The sequence below is a fragment of the Camelus bactrianus genome, chromosome 7 (assembly GCF_048773025.1).
Source record: "Camelus bactrianus isolate YW-2024 breed Bactrian camel chromosome 7, ASM4877302v1, whole genome shotgun sequence".
Classification (NCBI taxonomy): domain Eukaryota; kingdom Metazoa; phylum Chordata; class Mammalia; order Artiodactyla; family Camelidae; genus Camelus; species Camelus bactrianus.
Window position 1 is genome coordinate 30584451 of NC_133545.1, and position 25550 is coordinate 30610000.

Consider the following 25550-nt stretch of genomic DNA (forward strand, 5'->3'; position numbering starts at 1 on the left):
TGATTGGAGAAGTCCCCACCAATAGGACACTCTCTGAATGAGGTAGGAAATCATGAGAGTTGTGAGCAGAGGAATGACAAGATTTGAATTATGAGAATAGAATACAGGAGGGCATAGAGATTATAATTAGTAAGGAAGATAACAAGTACCTTATCCTACCTTACTGTGGAAGTGGGAAGAGCAGGTAGGAAGTTATGGGAATTGAGTATCTAATTAGTGATAATTATTACTGGCTTTGAACAAGCTAGTAATCGAGGTGATGAAAAGTGGTGAGATTCTGATAATGTTAAAAGAATTGAGCCAAAAAGATTTCCTGATGGAGAAGATGGCTGTAACATCTTTGAGCTGATCAGCTCAAAGTATGGAGTTGACACATACTAAGATGACAAGACTGTATTAACCAGCTCTGTGTTTAAGTGTGCGAGAGTGTGAGTGTGTGTGCATGCACACATGTGGAAGAAGACATATAGGTTTTGAACTTTTTACGTATTAGTTTTAAGATGAGTATTAGAAAACCAAGTGGAGATATTAAATAAGGAATTAGATATATAAATCTGGAGTTCAGGAGAAAGGTAAGAACCAGAGGCATACATTTTTAAGTCATAGTAAGCTAAGTTGTATTTATTGCCATATAACTAGATGAAAACACCTTCCCTGGTAGATCATGTGACAAGTTCTACAGTGTTTGCAAAAGTTACATCAAGTATGGTTATCACAATACCTAAGACATTTCTTTCTCTTAAACTTGAGAGTGTATTTTCTCGGTAAAGAGGCCTTTATGCTCTGGAGCTATTTACTAAAGCTGATTGCAGGAGGAGGTATTTTTTATAGGAGGTATTAAAATAGACTAGCCCACTGACTTTGGATGGATTACTTATACCCATGTAAGCAATGACATGAACCAGCCAACTTACTGAGCCTTAATCTGCCTCTGTTATTCTAGTCACTCACTTTCTTCTAATTTGAATTTGAATTCTTTTTCCTATGCTATAAGGTTAGGGTATTTGCAGCACCAAGTGGGCTGTCAGGTTTCTTTCCTGTCTTTATTGGGCGATCATTTTCAGTCAGAGATGTAACATTAAAAAGTATTACTCTTTGTTCCATACTAACATTTTCAGTGTAATTCAAAAATAGGCTTCATACTATTCATTGGCACTACTTCCCTGCCTTATTCTCAATGCTGAAATCTTTGACCTTCCTTTTCTATTAAATATACTTGAATGTTATTCATGATTTTCTTCACCAAGGCCAAATTCCCAGTGACCTTATCCATGAACTATCTCTTGATAAATAAAGAATTTAAGTGCTAACCCAGGTCCTATAGTTCATTGTGTTTTCTCGGTAGTCACAATGATTTTTAAAGACTATGTTTACTATCTTGTTCCTTAATAGAAAACATGGAAGGGTTATCTTCAATTTTGAATTTGGTTAAAGGAAGTAGGCATACCTTTGGTAGATAATTGCACTCTGAGAAAGACTTTACAATATGAGAATCTCTGCAGGGTTGATCATCTGTAATAAGGTATCTGGCCTTAAATTTCACTTTTTGCTTTCAATTTTGCTTAATAAAGATACATGAAGCAAAAAAATAAAAGGTCTGGCTTTCTTTAGATAAAAAATGCACTTTGTTTTCACGTTTTAATCTTTATAAACTTTTTCAGTAAGTTTCACATGGTTGCAAATAGAATCTGGAAATAATTAACAAATGTGATCATCTGGTTCTGAACTGTGTTGATATTTAGGATAACATTGTCTATCAAATTTATATTCACATAGGAAAATCTCATCACATTAAAGTATTATTTACATATTCATATGCTCATTCCTTCACACAAAGGCTCCAGCCTTACTTTACAGTTAGATCGAGCAATAAAACATAAAAACAAACACAGGGAAAGGAATTGAAGCAACATATAGCAACTAGGAATGTGTATCATTTCTCCTTACTTCTCAAAAACATATTGTTACTTCAAGATTTTCTTAGAACCTGAGAATTCAGAATAATTGTGAAGAAACTAAATAATGGTTAAAAAAATAAATAAATAAAACATTAGTAAAATAATGACAGGTTTTTTTACCTTAAAAGTTTTAAACATTAAAGAATTCTAAACCTCCTCTTGAGTTGTAAAGTGTTTGAGAATCACCAAAATGCCATCAAAATATTGTCAGAAAAATACTACTACAATGGCTACATTAAAGAATTCTTATTCTTGTTCTTTTAAGTGTCATGTTCCCCATTATTTCAGAGACTCTGATATTAATAGTATCTCTTGTTAGTCATTGAAATAAAAAGCACAGTTCAAAAGAGGTCTGTCTCTTCTAAGAGAGGAAGATGAAAAACATGGAAAATTATAAATAAAAAGAAGAGGGGGAAGATAGAAAGTGAGTGGATAATAATAACTGTTGATATATGCACATGTATGTTAATATAGCTAGAAGTTGTTTTTTTTTTAAATTTGGTAAAAACAGATGATTCAAAATCTTACATAAAGACTTTAAGTAACTAAAAAATAAATTCAGACATGGGACATGTGACTTGGTTTACCTTACAAAAGTTCTTCCTTGATATTTACATTGTGTGAGCCTGAGGTTCCTCTGCTAGAAGAGAAAGCCTTGCTCAGAACTGAGCAAGGTGCACCCTTGATAAAAATAAGGCAGTTACTCATGGATCTAAACACGTCAATGGCCCGGATGCCTTGCTGATTATTAAGGCTCAGAAAGTCTACTTTTTGTGAATCTGAAGACTCTTGTGTTTTATTTATTCTCGTTGGGATATGGAGTATAGCACCCTTTCAATGTGTGTTACTTTGAAAGGATGGGATTAGCATAATACACTGGATTTTACACCCTTTCATTTTCAAGCCCGTTTTGCAGGCTTAGAAATGAAGATGATGATTGCAGCTGTGCAATCAGAAAGGGGTCACAAGACACTGCCCACTACAAGGAGAGATCATCCTCTTACAGCTCTTAGGTAACTGAAGAAAAATGAAAGTTGTAAGCAGGGAAAGAGAAACAGGGCGGAGAGACATATCAGAGATTTACTTAGAGTTGTTTTGTTTTGTTTTTTTATCCCATGTGTGAGTATCTGCTTATGAGGGAGCTTTGATGTCCATCCCTCTAACAATACTGCTATGACCTCTGTGTTGCTCCCCCATTTGCCTGTGTACACATAATCTCGTATCATGAGAGATATAGGAGGAAGAACACTCCTGGGAGATCATCATATATGAATCATTTCAGTGATTTTAATGTAGGGCAAATGGAAGATAGTCTCCGAATGTTTTGCTGGCATCTCTGACCCCCACAGTGGCCTTTGGTGGGTGATGATGCATCCTGAGCGTGCCAGCCTCTCATGGGCAGGGCAGTCATTTGTTCTTGCTTCATAAGATTGAAGTTCTTCTACCTTTATTAGAGGAAAAGAATTTTTGTATTCAGACAGAATGAGTTAGTTTACAATTAATGCTTGGTAATTCCTCTGTGCACATCTTTCTCATTTGCCCTAAAATATATTCTACCAGATAATGAAAATGTACTTTGTGTCCTTCAGGCATCCCCTCTGTATAACCTGCTTCTTGGCCACAGAGAAAGCACAGTAAATGGAGGAGGGAGTCTCCTCAGCTAATTTGATCCATCAGGTCATCATCTAAATATTTATTTCCTGATCTTCCCACACAAAAGGTGACTAAAGGTTAATAAGAACACAAATGGGAAATAATTAAGGATGAAAAGATACACAATAAAATGCAAAACAAATGAGAATAAATAAAGTTTAGTGTGACCATTAGGTTAAGATGCCTTGATACTCACTCCAGTCATAAAGTGTTGTGGGTTGTTTTTTTTTTTTCCTCTTTTGAAGGACAGAAGAAGCCTGATATGTACAGTGAAACTATTCCTTACTGACACACCTAGGAAATAATTTAAAGAAAAGAAGATGAAAGCAGTAACTAATTTCTTCAGAAGTTCCATGGCCTTTACCTAGAAGGAGTGTCATAAACAGATAATGATTTTTTTTAATTGAAGTACAGTCAATTACAGTGTGTCAGTTTTGGGTGTACAGCACAATGTCCCAGTCATGTATAGACACATACATATATTCATTTTCATATTCTCTTTCGTTAAAGGTTATTACAAGATATTGAATAAAGTTCCCTCTGCTATACAGAAGAAATTTGAGGGGTTTTTTTGACAGATAATATTGCCACCATTTTTATCATAGTTCTCTTTTTAAATTTTTCCTAGGTTTCTTTTTTTTTTTTTAATTAGGAGTAGGTTGTATTTAAGTTCGTGGAATCAAATACAGCAGTGGCCGAAACAAAATAGAAATTGACTTCTTTTTTGCATGAAATGAGTCTAGAGAGAAGCAGTCCAGAGTGCACAGGGCAGCTTCATGAAGTACTCAGAGATTCAGAATCTAGTGGGATGTTTCCATCGTCTTCAGCTTGCGGATTCTGCTTTCTGGGTCTCCATTTGACCACTTAAGTTCCAGCCTTCCGAATTCTGCTGCATCCAGCCAGCAGGAAAGAGGAAGGCAGGCAGCTGGAGAAGAGCATGACTCCCCCCTTAAGAAAATTCCCAGAAATCAGAAACATTTTAAATGAATTCTATAGGTCACAATGTTTTCACTTCTAACTATAAGAGGGGTTGGGCAATTTAGTCTCTTAGCTATGGTCCAGCTAAAAATCAGGCATTGCTATAATCAAGGAGGAAAGAGAGAACAGATATTGAGGGACAAGCTCTCGAACATGCTAAGGTTATTAGTGTGATGGAGAGAATATTCTGTGGTTTGAAAATTGTATTTACGTAGAGTTTATAATTGTTGTAAGAAACAGTTGAGGTGACTATATATACTACCATCTATGAGGGTAGGACATACAAAATTTATAAGATACGCTTAGGCAGATTTTATCTAAAATTATGAAATGAAATCAGTATCTATATATGTTCAGATAAGCTGCCAATTCAATAACCCTGATAAGAGTAGATTAAAACTATATCAGCTCCCTTAACTCTTCTGCGAATTATAATACGGAATCATTTTCCCACCAGTGCCAACCTTGGATGCTGAGAATCTTTAAAAATTATTAATGTTAGATGAAATTCAGATTTAAGGTGTATCTCACACAAGAACAAAATAATCCTAGTTGTAAGGTATTCTTAAAAGGAGAAAGTAAAGAAACATTATCGATAAAAGAATGTGTCTTTTTGTTTCTTTTGTGAAGTTTCTTAGACATCAAACAAGCTTTCCTGAGCATGCTGAATAATTGAGTGTAGATTAGTAAAAAACATGAGTTAAATTGCCCTCAAAGTGTAGAGGCTTAAAAAAAAGAAAGAAAACTGAGCAAAATAGATGTGAGATTTGTCTAAGACCAAAATGTTTTTTAAATGCTCCCTGTGGGGAGAGTTGCTTTTTCTTCATCCACTCCCTCATGCTTGCACTTGTATCAAACGTTTACAGAGCACCTTTGATTAGCTGGGTCCTTTCCTAGGAACTGGGGACTGCAGCTAGGGAGACGTGGGATTTATAATCCGGCAAGAGGACAAAGCCTAAATGAGTAATTAACTGCAGTTTTAATTAAATACAAAAGAGACATGTAGGGTGCAAAGACAGCATATGAATATATATAACAATGTAAAAAATTTAGGAAAGAAAAAAACACTGATTAGGAACAGCATGAAGTTGATGAAATGAGTATATTTACAATCATGAGCTCATTGTCGACTTCATAGTTAAGCTGAAGAAACTGTATCAAAAGTGAAAATAAACTAATGACATTTTGCAAGAGTGAAAAACTTACAACTGGGTTTCCCCAATCAGTTGCATCAATCAAGATGGCTTTATGTCTAATGTATAAGGGGAACATTTGGAAAGCGAAAAGACCACAGAAGAATAATCTCCTAAAACCCTATCCCCTTCCTTGATCAGTAATTCCACAACAAACTATTCTTTAACTTTAAAGCATAGTCAAAATCATGTTGTTTTTTTTTCCTGTTTGTAAGACTCAACTGTACATTTCTAAGGAAGTCTGCAGACAATATTTTACTTTGGTAATCAACCCAATAAGGAGAAATCGGTACTTTGACAGAGAGTTTTTCAGTCATCAATCAAAGTTACATACTCACTTCATAAGTGGAATAAAAGTGGTGGCCATTAAGGAGAGCTGGTATAGGGAAGAAAGGACTCTAGGGTGTCTCATGGGCTGCTAAGTTACCAGAGAACAAGACTGAGATAATACTCAGCTTTCCATTTATAACAGCTCACCAAAAATGTAACATTTTGTTGAACATGATCTCAGGCAATTTAAAATAAATAAACAGGTATAAAAATTTGTTACAAAATGCATCTATTCTTCTTTGTTTCTCTCCCATTCTCCAAATTTATCTGTCATTGTTACTAGACCCTACTATGGTAATACATCAAGGTAATAGTATTCTAATAAGAATGCATCTGCAATGATTTGCCAGTTTTTGCTTCAGAGACTGGCATACTTTGAGCACAGAAGTCAGCTGTCATAATTGATGCTGCTCTATTTGACTCAAATAAAAGACTCGTATCGTGACACTGTGGGAAAATAGAAAAGAGATTGAACCCTGGAAGTGAAACAAGAGTTGGGGAGGAAGAATTCTTGGAGTTGTGGAAAGAACTAGACAATTGCCTCAAGGTCAGAGAAGATGCCATCTGTCAAGCCCATCTAAGACTATGAATGCCATTGAGTGTGAGGGGAGGAGAGGAAAGTCTTACATATACAGGAGAGCAGCCATGGAGGTCCATAAATATCAGCTGCGAACTCCAAAAGAAGACGTGCACTTGGACCGTGATGTGTGCAGACATACCCTCCACAGTCTTTCCTGGTATCCTCAAACCTGTCAGTTACTGATGTCAGAGGCAGCTCCCTGCTTAGAGATTTCCAGAGAGAGGCAGGAAGCGATTGCAACAAAACAAGCAGAGCAGATATTCAGAGTTTCAAATGCATTAAACACCATTCCCCCCCCCCCATAGATTCTAGTGATAAACGCAAGGCAGACTTGAGGTTCTCTTATCTCTGTCCTGTATCTGGATATAATTTCTCCTTCATGAGTGAAACTTGATAATGGGCAGTGGTTTTTACCGGAGAACACTGAAGAGTATATTTAGAATCTTTATCAAAAACCCAGTTGTAAGAAATGCAATTATAAAAAAAATTGAAGAAGTAGGTTCTACCCATTGATATTTTACCAGTTAGAGGTCCATGCCCTGGAACCTCATGATTTGGCTCTCAGGTGTATATGGCTTTTCTTATGCCACAAGTGGTTGTGGGCTTGTACACACAAATACTATTTGTGAAGTTTCTGAAGACTACTCATGCCGCCTGCCTAAAGTGATTTGAGAGGGAGTTACCCTCCCCTTTATTTTTATTTTATTTTTAGTATATATATATTTATTGAAGTATAGTCAGTTTCCAATGTTGTGTCAATTTCTGGTGGACAGAATAACGCTTCAGTCATACATAAACATACATATGTTCACTTTCATATTCTTTTCACCATAAGTTACTACAAGGTACTGAATATAGTTCCCTGTGCTATACAGTAACCATAAGGTTGTTTTCTATGTCTGTGGGTCTGCTTCTGGTTTGTAAATAAGTTCATTTGTCTTTTTTTTTTAGATTCTACGTATGAGTGATATCACATGGTATTTTTCTTTCTCTTTGTGTCTTGCTTCACATAGAGTGACAATCTCCAGGTCCATCCATGTTGCTGAAAGTGACATTATTTTATTCTTTTTATGGCTGAGTAGTATTCCATTGTATAAGTATACCACAGCTTCTTTATCCAGTCACCTGTTCCTGGACATTTAGGTTGTTTCCATGTCTTGGATGGGAGAAAATATTTGCAAAAGATCACACTGACAAGGGCTTAATTTCCAGAATATATCAACAGCTCATACAACTTAATAAGAAAAAAACAAACAACCCAATCCAAAAATGGGCAGAAGACCTAAACAAGCAATGCTCCAGTGAAGACATACAAATGGCCAATAGACACAGGAAAAAATGCTCAGTATCACTAATTATCAGAGAAATGCAAATTAAAACTACAGTGAGGTATCATCCCACACCAGTCAGAATGGCCATCATTCAAAAGTCCACAAACGTTAAATGCTGGAGAGGGTGTGGAGAAAAGGGAACCCTCCTACACTGCTGGTGGGAATGTAGTTTGGTGCAGCTGTTACGGAAAACAGTATGGAGATTCCTCAAAAGACTAAAAATAGACTTACCATATGATCCAGAAATCCCACTCCTGGGCATATGCCCAGAGGAAAACTTAATTCAAAAAGATACATGTACCCCCTTTATTTTTAAATCACGGTAATATTTAATAGGCAAAAGAGAGACCTCAAACTTTTTTTCAACTTTCAGGGTGACATTGTTCTCATCTAGTTTTATAGCTTTAAAGACCACTTACCTTTCAGTATCCATAAAAACGCTGTGCTTAACTACTTAACTTCTCACTGTGAGAAGCACTCCATGGCTTATTTTTCAGTCATGATACAACTGGTCCCACATAGGCCAATAAGTCCAGACGAGAAAGAAATAGCAATACAAACATAAGTCATAAAGCAGAGGTCTACTGTGATGAATTAGAAATACTCCACCAGTCCTACCAACAATTAGAGTCTGAGAAATTATATTTATTTATGAGGACACTTGAAGAAACACAAGTTATTAAATGAAGAAAGGGAGATTTTTAAGAAGTGGGCTGCCACATTTAGACTTCTACATATAGGTAGAGTGGAAGAACATTTAATTTTCATAATGAAGATAGAACTTACATTTGAAAAGAAACTTAAAATTTGAGCAAGGATATGCACTAGACACTGTGCACAGCACTTTAGATTTATTATCTCATTTAATCCTTATATCATTCCTGAGTTAGGTACCATTGTTATTTGCATTTTAAATGTAAGGATATTGGCTCAGGAAAGTCATTCAGTTAATAAGTAGGAGAGGCTTTCAAGTTTGTCAGAGTGCCTCCACCAGGGTTGTTATGCTATCCTAGTTTATTTACCTTTGTTATCTTTCAATGAAGGGCTGGGAGGCATAGACAGGAAAGGAAAACGTGGTATAATTGTGGCCACACAGCTGACTTGTTCAGTCTTTGATAAAGATATACCATGAAAGACATAGGTTCCTGACTCTTGAAAAAAAAAATACCTTGTATATCTAAGAAGATTGTGGAATATGGTATGCAGAGGAGGGAAATTTATTTTGAAAGAAAAGGAACAAATAGGTATTTGTTACTACAGTATATTGGATCTGGTAAACAGTATGTGGATCTTGGGATGCACTGGGTAAAAGTGTAGCTCGTGTGATTTTACATACATATCACCAGCTCTTGCTCATTACAGATGGAGTTCACTAGCACAGATGCTGCAGATCTCTACTCCTACTGTGAGGCTGGAAAGTTAAGTACTTGATTTTTGAGTCTTCTTGCAGCAAGAGGTGTACCTGGAACCGAGTTCTGGATAATGAGAGGTTAAGTGGAAGTCTGATGGGGAAGACTTCTCTTTCTAAATAAAAGAACAAGCTTCCTAAGGAGAAGTCCTTCACTTTCTTGACTTCCATTTCACTTGAACTTGTATATGGTTCCTAAATGTGTAGTAGGCTTGTTGTAATCAAAAGGACCATAGAAATGCTGGCCAGCCACCCCCTTTCTCCATGAACTCTTCTTGGTTTAAACTTTTGGTCAGTTACTCAGTTTCTTGCAGTCCAACCTATTCCTAATTGATACATGTGTCATTGTGTCATTTTATCTTTCTTCTTTTCCACAAACTATATTATACCTGGGTGAAGTTTTACAAGTACATGATAGTAAAGGTTATGTGATTTCAGGTTGGCAATTCCCAGTCTCTGAGAACTGTGTGTAGTTCCTGTGTGTTTCTGTTTTAGACACAGTAGGCGTGTCAGAGCCGTCCACTCCTTAATGCTTTTGCTTCTGCTGGAAACCTTCATAGTCCTTCTGAACTGCTGTCCCCATTGGGAAGTCTTTTCTGATTCGCTCAGTCTTAGTGCTCTGTGCATATCTTCCTGTATATCCCCTTCACACTCTGTTCATATCTTTATTATAATCTGACACTTTGTTTTGTAATCGTGTATTTACTCATGTGTTTTACCATTAAACTGTGAGCTATTAGAGGTCAGGATTCCATGTCAGGCACACAACAGGTGCTCAGTAAATATTTTGTTGCTGATTAATTTCTTTCTCCTTTGAATCCCCCTGAAACTTTATTCTTACCCCTCTGTGCCACATGTCATGTACTTTTCTTATTTTATAACTCAGTAGTGGGCTACTTGGAGGCAAGAATTGTCTTACTCATCTTTGCATCTTGAATGTATTTCTTAAGCTAAATTTGTATTTGATGAATTGAATTGGGACTGTTAATAGTTAATACATTAAGCATATCTCAATTATCATGTTAATTGCTACTTCCCCTGGGGTGGGGGTGGAGAGGAGGAATGAGGGATGAACTGTAAGTATCCAGTTCACTGAAGGAGTTTCAAAAAAAAAAAAATAAAATAAAAAACCTCTCCTATTTAAGTTAAAAGTGAAAAATTAATTTGTTACGGAAGGGAAACCCAGGTTCCACATTCCCTGATTCAGAAGTGTTTGAAGAATGTAAAGGAAGAATCTGTTTTCAAGAACTTTCTAGTTTCCCCTCCCTAGTAGTCAATCCAATTCAAGTGCAATTTAATAAGTTAATTACAACATGTGATTGACAGAGGCAGGGGACAATGTCTGATGTGAGGACTTCTCTATAAAAAAATTATGATAATAACTAAGGATCCTATTATTTCATTAAGGACTCTATGTCTTGGCTGATGCACAGCAAGACTTTCTCAAAATCCACCTAAGAAGTGATTGATATCAAGCCTGTATTTGTCCATTATGTCCCCAAACCAGAAATGGAGAAAATGTTGATCGAGATCAGTTTGAACCTTAACTCTTGTGAGCCTAAAGGTCTAAGATGGAAAACAGTATCACATGGAAATCTGGTTGAAGCTGTCACTTGTCCTGCCAGATTTACTTAGGAACTGAAGCATAAGAAGGTAAAAGCAACCATGAAATTCACTAGATTAAAAAAAAAACTTATAAAAAAGCAGTTTCCATAAATAAGCAAAAAAGGCTGTGGGGGAGAGGGAGTGAAAATTTTTCGTTATGTAACAAAACTGAATTCAGGATAATGAAAGATTTAACAAAACTCATAAATAGGTATATTTTTAAAAAAGAATCATCTTTCTGGAAACCAGGAGGTTTTAGTTTTAAGTATTTTGTTTCTGAATAAGAAATTAAAATGAAACTGTACATGGAGTGCACTTAGATCTATTTTTCCAAATTTCAGATATTTGATAGTTTAGACCTTTAATAAATGTTATTTTTTAAAATTGAGCTTATATTTATTATTTGAATATTTAGTAGCTTTAAAGCAGTATTCGTGAAGTGGTATTTCATGGATATTAATTTTCAATAAAATGTTACACTGTGGAATACTTCTTAAATTTTAACATTTTCTGAAGAGTTTAAGGAAACATTTTATTGACTATAAAACAATTGAGGAATATAAAGAGATTTGCAACATAGTAGAGTATTGTTGTCATTAAAATAAAAAGGAAAAAAAATCCCATTGAGTGGTACTAAATGCAAAAATGAATAGTGATATCAACCCCCACCCCAAAAAAAGTAGAAGTAACTCATCCTTCATTATGCAGCAAGATAGTTGTTCATCTAACCTAAACATTTACAGGAACTGATTTATTCACCATTGAAAATCAAATCTATTGCAGTTCCGATCATTTCTCCGCATTAGGAAAATGAATAAATTAAAAAGTATGCTTCAGCAATTTAGTCATCCTAAGCAGAGATTCTGCAAGCTCGAGAGAAGATGTCAAAACCTGCTGCTAGCTAACAGAGTCAACTCCAAGTTTGTGTATCCCGGTCCACTCTACCTTTCCATCAGGCAGTACATGGGAAAATAGAAAAGCAGCTCTCTAATTAATCAAAGTCAGATGTGCCTGAACGCCTGGAGTTGCTGCTGATCCTTGTCCCAGCTTCTCCCATGTTCTCGCTCTATGTTTTTACCTTGAAAACTTCTGCTCTGAGCTGGGAATGCCTGAAGGGCTTGCACGGTAAGTCAATGTGAAATTATCTCAGCAGGAAGAAGTTGCTTTTCAGCTTAAATGATTTAAGGCAGCAATTTTTCACACTCTCAAACTCTGACAAACGCCCAGATTGCCTCTCATGTCTGACTTCAAAATATTCAAAGAAAAGCTATTTTTATTAAAAACACTCTAGAGAAAATTGTATGTCACTTGTTCTCTGATATAACTTCATTTCTCCTGACAGTGACAATTTTCACCTCAGTACAATTTCTTTATTTTTTCCAAAGCTAATTCTGCTTAATATTAGTATTTATACAAACTCATATCAACTTGTCTCTGTGAAATATATTCAGGGGTGTCAGGTAAATGTTGCTCACTGTCATTCATCTTCTTTGGGTGTTCGAAATGATCAATCGATTTAGTTACTTTGGATATTATTGTTTTATTTGGAAGGGCGAACTTAACAATTGTTAAAACCCTTCATTTGACAAACCCGTGTCTGCAACTGCAAAGGTTTCCAAACTTGATGGCACGTGTCTGTTGCCAAAGATCATAAAAGTTTACATTAATAAATCTGTTTGTTCTGTGCCTTTAAATAAAGCAGGTAATACAGTGCATGTTTTGTCTTTTGCTGCTTACATGTTAATAAGATTACGGTGGATGTCATATTGCACTGAAACATCACATCTGCTTTATTATGAATGCTGGCAGTGCAGAAACATCACATTATAATCACTTCAAAAAAGAAATATATTCTGCATATTTTCATATGTGTTTATAATTCCACTAAACCTCAGCAGAATCAAACTCAGTAGGGACAAGAATGACAGAAGGTTTAATGTTCCAGAGCCTGCTGAAATCTTGGTGCATTGATATATAGCAGAATGGTTAATATGTATAAGGTTACTTGTGGCCTGTAACCTCAAAGCATATCTTCTGGCCTTATCACATTTCCATGAGAAAAAGTAACCACTGGCATGTGAATTTTCCGCAAATCATTTGGAGCTTTTTTAAAGGGTTAATTTTGTTTCTAACTGTGAAAACCTGAAGTAGAGTGTTTATAAAGGTAATGTGAGCAGTAACCATTATCCAGATACTGCGGCAAGGGAGCAAACTCCTTTTTAAATATATATACCAATTTCCTACAAGTATGCCTTTTATATTCCACTCAATGTTTCATTTCTAAATAAAACTGGATCATTTTTATTTCATTTATATCCATTACAAAGAAATCAAGAAAGAATTACCTGGCAGCCTTCTTCTACACACAGTGTTGGGGTCGGGTCAATGGAAGTACATCAAATCCAGCAGCGAAGTACATCTTATAAATTTCAATGTTACAACAATGCCGTACACAGCTCTTCCCAACACCCCTGCTTGAGAAGTTGTCATCTTTCCCTGTCTTTGACTTGTAACATGTTTTCTGTTTGGAAGTCACAACTACTTGGATTCTGCTTAGCTTCCTTGAGTTTTATTTACCATAGTTATTAGCTCACTGCAGGGGAAAGTGATTTATGTTTTAAGACACACAAACATAAAACAATTCGTATGTTCCTTGATACTGAAATATTTTTAAAATAATTTGTGAATATATGCTGAAATCTGTGAATAGTCAATTGCTTAACCTAAGTAATTGTTGAAAAGCCAAAACTTTACAGGCTAAAACAACTTTTGTGCACAGACTGACACACACGATTGCCTCTCAGAAGGGTTTAAATAGCTTGTTATGGGTTAAGATTTACTTGGCATTAAAAAATGAGTATTTAATAAAAATTTGCATGCTAAGTGTATTATTTCTTTTACATTTTCAAAAGAAGAAGCCATGCTGTAATATTGTTTAGGATTCTTATTTCTAGTAAAAGCAAAAACATAGATAAATTAAAAAAATGTTATATTCGTGAATTGGTTAAATGCTTTGTTTCTGTTTTTATAATATATGCGTACAAGTGGGAAGAAAGTATAGGATTTACTTCCTGACGGAAGTATTTACAACTTTATCTCATTGTATATTTTAGCTATATTATGGAAAAATAGAAATTGTTCATCTGAAATATAATTATCTTAGATACATACCAATGAGACTGTTATTGGCCCAAAGGAGTATCTCACACTAAGCTTTAGATTTTAATAAAATGTCAAAATGAAGTCATTCTGTGATAGTATTATTTATAAAATTACATTATTTACAAAAGCATGTAATTTGCTAATTTAAGATCTTATAAGAAATATTCTCTATTTCTCATTAAAATACTTTACTCCCTATAAAGGGATATATAAATGATAGTGCATTATACAAATGTATGAATTAAATTATATTTGTATTTATCATCCATTTTTATATATCTAATATTATATTGGTTGTTTTACCAAAACCATTCAGTATAGTATATTTAATATTTTTTCTTTCAATTCTTTGAAAAATAAAATAATGGTTTACTCTTTGAATTCATATTTTTCTCTCATCCTTAGTGTTTAAGTGTACTACACTTGAATAATTGTTTATGAAATATTTAAAATATGATATGTTTTAGTAAAAATTGAAAATTGGATAGAATACACACACACTCAGCCCTTATACTTAAGTTAAGAAATAATTCAGCAGCACTACTTTAAGCAACCCTTGGAGTCTACCTTTGTCCCCGAGTCTAGTCTAAACATTTTTGTAATACAAAAAAAAATTATCTGGACTTTTTCAATATGATCTATGCCAAAAAATCAAGAAAAGTGATAAAAGCTGGAAGAGAGAGTATGCATTAGTGAATATTTATATTGGCAAGATCTGAACATTTTATAAAAGTAAAACAAACACAGAGGTTGCTTATTTCTGAAAGGAAATCGGTCTCACTGAATTTCTTTCAGGAAAACATTATTGCCCAAATGATATAAATCTCTATTGCTATCGCTAACAAATTAGCTTGAAATGCTGGCAATGCCAAGGAGGTGCATTAAGTTTTCTCTTGTTTACTTTTTCCTAATCACCATAAAAATCCTTAGTGAAACAGTTATTCTTAAAACAATCAGGACAATATATCTCTATAAAGGAGAAAATCGATTTAACAACAGAACTAGATTTATCTCTATTGATCAAGAGGCGTTCAGTGTAATTTTAGTGAATTATGCCTGGCTTTCATTTCCTAGCAGAAATTTTTCAGTGATTCTTGAAAGGCAGATTGCAAACTACTGTATAATCTTTTGCATGCTATTTACCTGTCTTAATTACTGCTTTTTAAAAAAAGCATATATAGGAAACTGAACCAGATATTTATTTTCTATTACATGAAACAGGGTTACTATTGTATGTGACTTACTTAATTGTACTTACTTAGAAACCTGATGCCATTTCTTTTCAATTCATTAGTAAAAAAAAAAAATCAAGTCTCTATAAAAGGATTCAGTGTTAAAGAAACAAATCGAAGTTCATCTTATGAGAACAGAATTAGAAAGATTAAGAAGTAACATGATTTTTTTCTTCTTAAATAGAAGTTATTTTTAAAGACATTATTAACACTTTCATATCTGAAACTTATTCTCATGCAAGAGGGAAACACAAAAGAATTAGAGGCAGATAAAGAAAAATTTAGTTACGCTGTGCTTTATGCCCTGTAAATTGCTTATACCATTTTGAGAGAAATGTAAAAAGATGAATGTTGTAAAACTGTCTCAGATATGATATTTGTTGGTCTCTCAAATACATGGGTGATTGAGTGCTATTGGCTTAGATCTCTTTCTACAGTAATAAAAATACATGATCTAAGTGTATTTTTTCAGTGTCATCTTATACTATTTCTTGCTGTGAAATACTGCATGTTTTCCCCTTCTGCTGGAAGCATTAGAAAATTTTAAAACTAAATCAGTCCTTATTTCGAAAAAGGGTAATTAAAAAATTCATATTCACATAAGAAGTTTAAACAAGGAAAATACCTAAACATATAACTGAAAGCTATTTCCTTGTGAATCTTAAATCATATTTTAATATACAAATAAAATAATGTTGTTCTCAATCAATAAGTAACAATTGCCTTTTCTTATTTTATAAACCATAATTTTCACTTTTATTGTAAATAGTGCAGGTAATGTGCTTGCTAAATCAAACATGATAATAACATTAAGTTAACCAATTTTTACATTTAACTCATTATTGTTAAAATTTCGGTTCACAATTTCAGGTCAATTAAGTTGTCATTGCCATGTATTCTTAATAAAGTCCATGTTCTATAGCTGTTCAAAAAATAAAAAGTAAATTTTATTGATTTTGTTACATTACTGATAACTCAATTGCTATCTTCCACTGCACTTATAAAGACATTAGTGGTGCTTTGTGCATTCATTTAGTGTTGATATTGGAAACTGCTATATTCAGTTCTAACTAAATTTATAAAAAGCATTATTAGCATAAGTAACATTCTAATAAGATTCTAACATCAAAGCAAAACAGTTGTGAAATATAAGAAAAATTAAAATTCTGAACATTGAAGTAATATTCTAATGTAATATATCATAATCATCCTTTTCAAGCCATTGATCATTAATTAAAGCAAAATAAACAGGATTAATTGAGTTTAGGTATTAAATGTGATACATAAAACTATTTCTATTGAAAGTTCATACTTACAAATCATCTAGATTAACAAAAATACTTTAAAATTGATCCCATAGATCTAGGCATATTGTAATCATATTTATAACTTGTTACTCTTTGTTTAAAATCTAATAACACGAACATGAATGTATTTTAGTATTTATTATTATGATATTGAACTAAAACTTTCAAATTCGACAAGTAAAACTTTTAGTAATACTGTTTTCAATTGATTTTCATGTAATATAAATAGCTAACCTAGGATTTCATATTTTAGTGACTGTTTTCCTGTTATAGGTATGTAATCTTACGATTTTATAGTAAGATAAGCATCATCAAATGTAAGTAAACTGGGTTAGTTGTATACATTATTTCTTTGAAAAAACTGAAAATACATAGAGCTTTTTATAAAAGAGATGGTTGCTAAACTGAATTTTAATAAACCAATAAAATAATGTTATTGTTCAATAGGTAATAATTGCCTTTATATAAACGCAAAAATATTGTTTAGAGTGATTAATATACAATGCTCCATTATGCATCTGAGAGTGTTGATGCATAATTTTTTAGTTCTAATGCTATTATGTAATTGAGAGAACATGTTCATTTGCTCTAATAACTACTAAGATGCACTTAATAAAATGAAATGTAATAATACTCGTAATTTAATCTATTCATGGAAGTAATTTTAAAAGTCTACCACTCTCCTTAATGTGGATAACATTCATAATTTATAAAGTGTTGTGATGCAGAATTGACAATGCCATTGTTTTTTACACTTTGAGATGATTCTGCAGCCTTCATATCATCTGCATACCAACCTCAGGATTATCAAGGGCAAACAAAAGATAATTAACACCAGAAACAGGCAAATGCAAGGGCTACCGACTGAAGGTTCTCATTTAATGCAAGACTTCTCAAAACCAGAAAATGAAATAACCATAGAAAAGCTTGTCTCTGAAAAAAATATTTCAATATTCTATTCTTTAAATAAACCCTTCCCCTCTCCACCCATTTATAGAGGTAACTTACCAGACAACATGGTCTCAAGGTGGTATAGTCATCATCTGTAACAGAGTTAGAGAAAGTTATCTCTTAAAGAGTGAATTTCTGATTATATATTTTATAGTTTTAGTTTCCTTAATACTGGTTATAATCATAGATTTCTTTATAATGTATGTATAAGAGTCAAAAATAAGCTACTGCCATATTAACTTCTATCATGTTTTCACATTTACTAACTAGAGTACAATAATAAGGAAATTTCTACAACTAAATAGACCAATTTATTCTTAGTTGCAATTTATATAACATTATATACAGATATAATGTGTTTAAACGATGGCTCTAAATCATCAAAATCCTGCATTTATTCACATGACAATATTAATAGCAGAGAATATGCTATGTTAACCTTGATTATATCATTATCTTACTGCTTAAGTGAAATTATTTATATCTTTCAAACTAAATACCCTTTAACTTTTAGTAAATCATCACTATTAATGTGATTCACATATATGGGTATTTTCACTTAATACAACACAGGGTAATCATTACATGTTTTAAATACTAAACTTCTAAAATTCTGAAATAGTAATTGCAAAATTATGTTTGAAATAAGTAAACTGACACATTTCATAACAAATCCACTTGTTAAAGACTTTTTTAAATGTTAGGCTTTTCTGATAAAGTATTATGTTACTAACAATTTTAACTGAAGTGGGAAAATTAATGACAAGCCTTAAAGTTTACAGTTATAAAAGAATCATATTAGAATATGGCATTTTATCACATGGATATAATCTCAGTTTAAGTTTCCTGGACATAATTATGCATGGCTGTGCTCTAATATAATAGAGTTCATTTCCCAAACATCACCCCATTAAGTGACTATTCCTTAAAACCTCTCCATTGGCAACATGATTGAGAATGCTTTTATTTCCTTTTGAGTTCAAGGTTCTTTTTTTTTTTTTTTCTCCTTGTTTTATATTAACACCAACTATTCTGCACAATTTCAAAAGGGTTCAAAAGAGATTACATGTCATATTTTAGTTTAATTCACTTCTGTGTAGAACATGGGTGAATTGTGTATGTGATTACATTTTTAAATATCAAGTCATTATCTATGAAGGAATACACAGTTAAAAATACAATAAATCCCTCTTAAACAACAGGATTGTTAAACATTTTAGTCATATCTCCAACTTCTTTCCTCCACATACGTTTTCCTGTTGTTATGACCCAGGGCCCCATCTTTGGCCTTCTACTACTCAAGCATATCTTCTCATACTTCCCATTTAATGACAGCAACAAAGCCTATCTTTAATTACCATCTGATGTCCTGGAACGCTCTCCTAAAATTTAGGCCTAACTGGTACTTGTATCTGAATGTGCTCCCAAATGAACATGTGTTAAACATTTATCATTTATCTCCACTTTTACCATAGTTTAACCAATGACATAAACCTAGAATTTAAACTTCTTTTTGTTCCTTATTTAATCAACCAAAAAGTCCTACTATTTTACATCCTTGGGATATCTTCTCTCCATTCCCACTGCAGCATATTTAGTAGAAGCTATCACTGTTTCTTACTTCCTAATAGTTCTTTCAATCTCCAATTTCAGACCTTCTCAATCAATTCTCTAAATCAAGAGTTAGCAAATTTCCACTAAAGGGCTAGATAGTAAGAGTTTAAGGCTACATATTCATATAGTCTCTGTTGCAGCTACTCCATTCTGCAGGAAAACAGCCATCGACACTAGTAAAAAGATAGATGTGGCTGAGTTCCAATAAAACTTTATTTATTAAAAAAAGATGGATCTGGCAGGTGGGCTGTAGTTTCCTGACTCCTGCTCTAAATGGATCCCAGAGTCAAATTTCTAAATGGCAAATCAGTTCCCATTGCTAGCTTATTTTATCACTTCTCATCATCTGCAGGGAAAAAAAAAAAATCCAGCTCCCTTGGCATGATATAGAAGAATCTTTGTCATTTCTATTTTTCACGGCCACCCCCCACCCTGCACCCACACACTCTGTATTTGTCCATTTTCATCAATTTGTAGTTGCTCAAATCATCATTCTTTATCTGTATGTCTTTGCACAAGCTATGTTTATTATATGGGATTAAGAAAAAGCATTTTATTCTTTTGCTGTTTTTTTTTTTTCTACCCATGAGGATGAGAACCGTGTTTTACTTACCTTTGTAACCTCAGTGTCTGGTCCAATGCCTGCAGATAGTTTGTTGAATAATTAATTGATTGCATAAACACATGAACACAGCCTATCTTTAGGCTTTGAACATATGAAGTTATAAAGTACACAAAGTTTTAAAATCTATTTTTATTTCAGGCACTGAAATTCCTTCTCAACTATGTTGTCAGGAACTATAATTCACATGTTAGGTTTACACAATGAACACTCCACTAAAAAACAGAATTTTTTCCCCCATCAGTATAGAATGATCTACACTTTATATTTAGTATGTGTATATGGCTAAAATTACAAAAGTAGAAGATGAAAAATTGAGTAAGGAGGGACAAGAGAGCCATTTTACAGGCTGTCAAGCTATGAGTTTTGGTGTCACTTCTGCCCCTCTGGATAAGTATTGAGTGTATATATAAATATGAATATAAGTGTATCTATGTATTCTGCATACATTGACCATGCATCCTTTATATATTTTCCAAAAACTAGTAAGAAAGTATAAATTTAATTCTAAAACAATGTATTACTTGACGTTCCTCTAAAGACAAAGATGTTATTTCAGGATACTTAGTATCATGGGTCGATCATTACAAAGTTATCATAGAAATATAGATGTAAGAAAGTGCCAGGTCATATAGAATTCTGGGCAAATGAACACTTAGCAGCTGAAAGTAGACTATCCTAGACGTATTACAAATATGCCAACCCCCGTGTTAACTGAATTTGTCCTAAAATGTGCTTCTTAATAAAAAGCAACTATAGTGTTTCGTTTGCATATAATTCTAAATAGTTAATTATCTAATGATTAAGATTTATGCTATGAAGTCCTCATTAAAGAACATATGCTAAATTATTGTCAGGAAAATCCCTTCACACTTGAGCAAAATGCAAAGTTGATCATTAATATACAAAATACACTATTGTTAATTGATATCCTTTTTCAAATAATTTATTTCTTCTTAGTTATGTATATATGCTTACTTAAAACATTATTATAGGTAAATCTATTGATAATTTTAGAGGCTATGTAGCCCAAGCAGATTGATTCTTGGTGGTGGTGACTTGAACAGTTTATATAAATAATCACTGATTCCATTGCTTGATCATATTTCCAACTGTCCCAAATAAATTGAACTATTCTTTTAATCTTGTACTGATAAACATTAGTGTAAGTCAAGGCACACACCTGGTTTAACTCTCTACTAAAATGACTCATAATTGTACCGATTAGACTAAATGGAAATATTTTACTAAAACTAAAGCTACAGTCTTGATTTACCTGAAAAATATTACAAGATTTTGATTACATACATATTTTAGTTATCCTCAGAAATGCATCATTGCAGTTAAAGATGGCCACACATTCTTGACATGCCTCCTATTAAGAGGTAGGGTCTATTTACTCTCATGGGCTGGTCTACAAATGCTTTGATCAAGAGAGTATGTTGGAAGTGGTGCCATGTGATTTCTGGGACCAGCCTTTGGGAAGACTGGCAGTTCTATCTTGATTTCTTGGAGCCCCAAGCTGCCTTGCAAGAAGTAAGAAGTTCATGCGGTAGAAACCATGTAAAGAGGCAGTGAGGCTATATGGAAGGGTAGAGTGGTCCTTTCCTGCTGAGCTCGTTCCTCCAGACATCCTCATCAAGGTTCTAGGGATGTAAATGACCTAAGTGGGGCCTTCCAGACCAGATCAGCCATGAACAGAATACTGCCAGGTGACCCCAGTTGATAGCCATGGAGCATGAGAATTGCTTGGTCAAGACCTGTCAAACTTTGGGACCCACACAATCATGGGATATGACTAAATAGTATTTTGGAATACATGTTATATAGCAACAGATAACCTAAAAAGACATTTAAGCATTCTGCTTACATAAATCATAGTATGTAAGTAATGACTGAAATGATAGGATTTAATACTGTGGAATGACTTCTATCCATGCAATTCATACAATAGATAGCTTTATGTTCATCTGAAGCAACCTCATTTCTCTACTTTAAGAAATCAAAGAACTTGGATGAATAGTAACAGTTATTTGTGTGATCTTTTTACTCAAGGAGAAGTTCTTTACCAAAAATTGTTTAATATATTTTATTTATTTGAGCTTCATCTTATTAAGCATTTGTTGTAGATTATCTTCTCTACCTGATTCATATATTCCCCTAAGTTACTCTCATTTCAGATGTGGGGAAGCAGGGACTTGAGGAGAGGGCTTGCTTCAGATCATCCAGTTAAGTGAGCAAACCAATACTAGAATCCAGATTTTCAGAATCGGAATTCATTTCTCTGTTAACATCATCTGCATTATCTATGGTATCTGACAGCATGTACCTGGAACTTCTACGCAAACATCTTATGTAATGTCTGATACATATCTTAGGAAATGAACCAAAGTGTTTCCTTAACGAATTAACTCACAAGATTCCTTTTAGTAGCAATAGGAATTATATGCCTAACTAGAGGATACTTTTTGTTTAATAGTATTTTAACATTAATATATTAACATATAGGACTGTTCTAAGACTATAATTATTAGGGATTTTGAAATAGTAACTTAGTGTTTACAAACAGGGTATTGACATTTTGTTTCTATGTTTACCAAATGTGAATTCCAAGATTCAGAATTTGAGCCTAATTTTCCCCATAAATTTTCTTTAAAACACTATTATACTCTCTGTACTGTACTTATATGCACAAAAATCAGCCAACATTTGAATTAGTCAACTATTGTAATGGGTTGTTTTAGTGTTATAGACCTAAACTATTTGTATCATCATCCAATTTTTTTCTTGGGTTCTTTTCATTTTTTTGCCTTAAAATTTCCTCTTAATATCCCTAATTATTCCCACTGTACCAATATTTTTAGAAAATTAAATTCTTTCTCATTGTTCACATTCCTTAAGTATCAGTAAATTATCATCTCTACCATTAAGCACTGCTTCACCATGTTCTATCAAGTGAGATCCTGTTAGCTTTCTTCATTAAATACTGTCACTTTTCCTCTTAATCGTTTTGAATTTTTGAAACTTTCTTTAATTTACCTTCTCAAATTGGGATACCTAAGATTAAACATGCTATTCAGAGTTTTTCATTGTAGCCTTTTTCATCTTCTTACAATATTAATCACAAGATTATTTACCTCTTTTGAGGTTTTCATTTTCAATCATGTCCTAGTTAAGATGCATTCAAAATAATTAAAATAGCATAGTTCAAGTATGAGCCTGCAATTCCATATTAACTCTCTGAATAATAAAAGTTACAGTGTGCTAAGACATCAGTAGAGTGAATATTTATGTGACAAAATATAGGAAAGATTTCTAAGAAAGCTGAGAAATATCTTACCAGTTTTCTAAAAAATTTACAAATTACTGGGCAATGGATTGCATGTCCAGCCATTGGCCTGTTTCAGTTCTAGAGAAGTCACTTTTTATTTGAATGTTTCCAGAAAGACTGATTGCCATGGGACAATTGCTTATGTGTGTTTACCAGGGAAGATACACATTTTAAAAGAATTTAAATTTAGCTCTGTCTTGTGTATATGAATACATGTGTGTTTGGATAATGTAAATAATTTTCCCTTTCCTCAAGATAATAATAAAAAGCAAAATAGTGGCCCTAACTCTGAATACTGTTACAAAACAGAAACAAGTATAATGCAATTTTCTAATTGGTAATGAAGGCAAAATTTACTATTAGACATTTTCTCATAAAATTTTGTACCTGTACACTTTATCACTTTGCACTGTAAAGCTATTTCATTAATTAGAATTCCAAGATTGAAATGCTGTTAAATATTTGCAAGATGTTGAGAAGGTGGACATTATCTAACTAATCACAGGCAGGATGGATGAGCATTCCAATTTCTAGAAGAATGATGTTTCAGAATATTCTGCCTACATCAAAATGTTTTCTTCCTGAAACATTTTTCAGACAATTTTGCATTTGAGGATTTTTTTTTCTTGAAATGCCTTTCTTTTGGGGGGATGGTATTCATTTTGATAAGCACTCACTATTATCAAGAATAAAATTACTGAAGAGCAGACAAAGATAAGTGAGAAAAGAATTCCTTACAAAACTATGAGGCTATGTTACAAAAAACCAAAGCTGAATTTGATAGCTCATGAGTCAATTAATTAGGGGAAAAAATTCTCCTTTCTTTAGTTTACTAAATCTTATACATGATTGCAGTTCTGTGTGGGGAGGTACAGTGGCCTTTAGTGAACTAGAAGTAGAAGTCATATTCATTCAGCCCTGGTTCTCATCAAACTGATCATAGTTCTATTGACTGAAGTGAAAACAGTTTCTGGATATGAAATCAAAAGAATGAGGAAATAGGAAGAACACCTCATAAAGAGTAAATTTCACGAGGTTAGTGATTTTATGAAAGTGATAGCTAATACTTAAATGTCTAGCTGATTAAGCACTGTAGTAAGTACTTTCTGTGTATTAACTCATTTAATTATCATAACAACCCTAATTATTATGACTCATATTACAGATGGAGAAGCTGAGACATTGAGAGGTTAAATAATGTTCTACTGTCAACTGCTAATAATGGGTCAGAGCTGGTCATTGAACTCAGATCTGGCTTCAGTCTGCTCTAATTAGACCAGTGATTTTCAAACTTGAGAGTATATCCAAGTCAATCAGGGGGGATTATTAGAACACAGATTTCTGAGCTTCATCCCCAGAGTTTCTGATTCAGTATGTCCAGAGAGGGGACCAAAACTTTACATTTCTAACTAATGTCCAGGTAATTCTAATGCCTCTGGCCCAGGGACCACACTTTGAGACCCACTGCATTGCACCATACTCCCTCTTAGGATATAATTTTAGGTTCTGTGAAATTTTGCTTAAAGAGATTTAAATGTTTACCTTGGTCAAAGCAAATAATGGATCAACTCACAGTAATGCTATGTTCTAATTAAGTGAACCGTTAGGAAAGGCAAGCAGTCACAGATTCATTCATTCAGTGATCATTTATTTAACTGACAATCATGGGTTTCAGGGCTTGAAATACAATGATGGAAAATGTATTGGCCTCGCTCTCCAAGAAATTCACTCTAGGAAGATGTATAAGCTAATAATTCAAAAACAGTGTGATGAGTTTTGTGGGGCTGAGGCCAGGATCAGAAGAAGTTTTATAGTTTTTGAGTTGTCTTGAAGTGTGATATGACGTTAACAGTGGTGTGTGTTCTAGTGAGGAGGGCATATGCAAAGCTATGGACATGAGAAAGTGCACATTTAATGTTGCAGTTTATTAAGAATTTGGTTGTCTGCCTTTCAGGATTGGAGCAAATGAGGGGGAGGCTGAGTGAAATAAGATTAATATGAATATGTAAAAATTTATTAAAGCACAGTGACTTCCTGGACTTTGGATGAGAAGTCATTGAGAGGTTTTATGTAAGAGATGGGATCAGGGCACTTTCTAGGAAGGTGACTCTGGCAAATGAAGAGTTCACAGTGATAACCTAGAAGTTGTTTGGAAGACAGTCTAAAGCAAGGGACCTCAGAGGCAAGGAGGCCAGTCTAGGCAGGAAAGGTTGTGAGAATGATCTAAGGTAATGGCTATGGTGTTGAATAGAAAAGATTAAGTTAGATAAATCAATCACACCGGAATGGTGCTGT

The 25550-nt window shown here is 33.6% G+C and overlaps 1 long non-coding RNA gene across 1 annotated transcript in view; it reads left to right on the forward strand.

Moving 5' to 3' along the window:
• LOC141578251 (uncharacterized) overlaps nt 1-25550 on the forward strand; it is a 70346-nt gene that overhangs the window by 3481 nt on the left and 41315 nt on the right. The gene's annotated exons all lie outside the window — the stretch shown is intronic.